Here is a 3,786-nt window from a genome sequence, read left to right as displayed (position 1 = left end):
CGGTGCAGTTTCGGTCGCTTGATGGCGCGCGTCCTGGAAGGTTAAGCAATTTAATCACGCCCCTTTTCATAAATGCTTTGAAATATTCTTCAACATCTATACCCATTTCAATGATTTTAACGTTGCAAAACACGCTTTCAACATTTATCTTGAAGAAGAGGGAAAACACTTGTCCTCAAATGTAACAGCAAATTAATGAATAAACGACTAATGCGCGGAGGGCGTGATAAAATCGGAAAATTACTGAACATATTATATACATAATACATAATAAAAACAGCTTGTTTTACTCACGCAATGCCATTAACAATAAAGTTAGTATCAAACTGCGATTTCCGGTCGAAATAATTTACACTAAAAAAAATATTACTAAATGTGAAAATTTGTGAAATGTTTGAATTGTCATAACTTTTTTGTGTATTAGTTTATCATCACCAAATTTTTATGGTAGATTGCTAATACAATGGACCGTTTTCCCTAAAAAATTACGTTGATAAAGAGATAGGGTTTTGAGATATTTGAGTTTTTGTGACAAAAATGATTTAAAAAAACAGTGTATATTTTCTTAGGAATCACCATTTAGTTATCTAACTTTGCTGAATCAGCATCAAACTGCGATTTTTGACCGAAATAATTTACACAGAAAAAAATATTTACCAAATGTGAAAATTGTGAAATGTTTGAAATGTTATAACTTTTTTATTTATTACTTTACCATCACCAAATTTTTATGGTAGATTGCTAATACAATGGACCGTCTTCTGTTAAAAAAATACGTTGGTAAAAAGATAGGGTTTTGAGATATTTGAGTTTTTGTAACAAAAATGATATTTTTTAATATTAAAAAAGATTTTTTTTCACAGTGTATATTTTCTTAGGAATCACCATTTAGTTATCTAACTTTGCTGAACAATTCATAGCAATCGAACGAGTCATTTTGGCTGTGCAGATTTTTGAATATTTTTGAACCATTTTCACATACACCCTTTTGAAAAGTTAGTCGTGATTCAAAATAAAAAATTGATATCGAAAAATGGCGATTTAGATGGAACTGAAAAACTGTGCAAAGTTTCAGTTCAATAGAAAATCATGATTTTAAAAATTTCCTTAATTTTGATGCTGTTGCTTGGAATCGCTCATGTTCAGCAAAGTTGTTCATGATTCTTGAAAATCGCGAATGGTGTAAAATTGTATGCACAATTTCACTACTACGAGCTATTTGATATGTTAAATCTCATTATTCTGCTGTCCTAGGAAGTTCGGATCATCACTCATCAGCGAAGTTATCGAGAAGTCCTTGGCTCTCAAGTGGAAAATGTTATATGTAATTGAACTGCGGCGTTTACATTTGTTTACAGGATTGTGTACATGTCTTACAGATTGAATGTTTATTATGGATGGCTACGGAGAACTTTCAGGGAATATTTCTAGAGATATTAAAAGAGTATTTCTCTTGTAGGTCTTCTAGAGAGCTTACTAGAAGTTCTTCCAGAGATCTCTCCGAGAGTTTTCTCAACGATTCCTATATGAATTCTTACTGACGATTGTCCAGTCAAATATTCAAATATTTCTCCAAAAGTTCTTAAATAGATTTCCCCTAGAGTTCCTCTAGAAATTGTGGTTGGAGAGTTCTTCAGCAAAGGCTTCCGATGATTCCTACAAAAAATTACTCTAAATATTCCTACGGTAATTCCTCCAAGGAATCCCTCTAGAGATTTCTTCCAAAAATTTTCAAAGGTTTCCTCCAGGAATTTCTGCAAAAAATCCATAAGAAATTCCTCCACGTATTCTTCCGGGTAATCCTTCAATTCTTCAACAATTCCTCCATGACTTTTTCCATGCCCTCCTTTTTGAATTCTTCAAAGAACTTTGCCCCAAGGATTTGTTGGAAGATTAGTTCATATACATGTTGAGATCCAAAGTAAACCACTCCTATGAACCATCATCTCTGATCATGGAACACGAAACCAATTCACCAATTATATTTCACCGACCAGATTACATCACCTTTGATCTGTCGGAGCTCTCAACTTAAACTACTAAGGCATCGTACACAAATTACGTAACGCTATAGGGGGAGGGGGGAGTCGAGCTGAGCGTTATGATCCATACAAAAAATAATGGCTTTTCATACAAAAAGCGTTACATAGGGGGAGGGAGGGGGTCTCAAATGGCCAATTTTTGCGTTACGTAATTAGTGTACCATGCCTAATATGAATTCAATTGTACAGTATACAGATCATTCGTGGTAGGGATTTCCCGCAAGGTTTAACTTAAGTTTTAAACCCAACATACATTTCCTCCCTTGAGAATTTCTTCAGAGAATCCAAAAGGGAGATTCTTTAAGACCTTCTTAGTAAATTACTTCAGCCTATGCATCAAAAATTCCTTAAAGGCTTCTCCATCAGGGAAAATCCATCAGAAATTCTGAAGGATCTCAGTAATTAATTGAGTTCTAGTTTTTAAGTTAAACTTTTCAATCCAATTCCAATTTCTTCGAAATTTCTTAGTATGTGTTCACTCAGTCTCTATTGTGAATATCACTACAATTAACTACAGCTTTTTTCCGCATAGATAATCTGTGTATGCATATCTGCCGATCGAAATAGTTATGTACTAGCAAATGAAGTGAAGTTGTTTTGTTAAAGTTAATAAAATATTCAGTTTAACAGCGAAACGAAGTGTTTTGATATCCCTTTGGATTTCCTGATCGCTCTTTGTTCGAAAACAAATTACTTCAAGTATTTATCAAAAGGTTTCTTCATGTTTTATGTTTACTATGTGGAGAAGTTTTTTGATGCCAGTAACTTTTTACTAAAAATAAAATGTCACTCTAAAAATTGATTACCCAAAAATGTCTTAATTTTTACACTACTTAATTTTTACCCAATATATTTTTATAACTGCTTTATAACAACATGTGATATAATTTGATTGATTTTTTATATCTCATTTTGTTATAAGCTTGTTATAATTGTATCAAGACCTGTTATGATGATGTTATGACTAGAGCAATTTCAGTTATAATTTTTGTTATTTTAACACCTAACCGGCGAATTTTATAACTCATTCTGTTATGAAAAATCTTTGAAATAAATAACTTAATCGGTTATAATTTTGTTATGCCTTTCTGATCGGGTTTAGCAGCTCTCAGGTGAATTTCTTGCAGGTTTCATAGGGGTTTTAGAGGCGTTTCAAAGCGTTTCAAGGCTTTTCAAAGTGTTTCAATCGAATTAAGGAGTCCTTAGAGCAGTGATTCCCAAAGTGGGCGTAATCGCCCCCCTGGGGGCGAAAATCGGGCTCAGGGGGGCGAAAATTTGAAAAATCGAATTTGGGGGGCGAAAATACTAAGAAGAGGGGCGATTTTTTCAATGATTGGAAAACATACAGGATTAAACTACAAGTCGAGAATGTCAACTGAATCATAAAAACTCCCTGACGTTCAAGCGTAAAGTTCATGTTTTGTCTAGGATTATAGACAAAATACCAAGCAAAATACAGTCACTATTAAACATAAACATCGACTTATTGGTATTTATGTGGACTCTTTGGCAAAATTGTTGGAAAAAAGACTGCTACACGTGTTTCTGATGGGTTTCTACTGTGAATCTGGAAATCTAAAACAAATAATTTCAAAAACCTATAACGAACATTCGTTTTGTCAAAATTATGAAAAAACAGAGTTTTTTTTCGCGAATTGATGAACAAAATTGGGTTTCAACTCGTAGGCGGATGAAATTTTCAATCAAAAACATGAGGTTCAGATGAGTTGCAGAACACTTTTCT

This window comes from Aedes albopictus, chromosome 2 (genome assembly GCF_035046485.1).
Source record: "Aedes albopictus strain Foshan chromosome 2, AalbF5, whole genome shotgun sequence".
Classification (NCBI taxonomy): domain Eukaryota; kingdom Metazoa; phylum Arthropoda; class Insecta; order Diptera; family Culicidae; genus Aedes; species Aedes albopictus.
Note: the sequence above shows the minus strand (reverse complement) of the source record.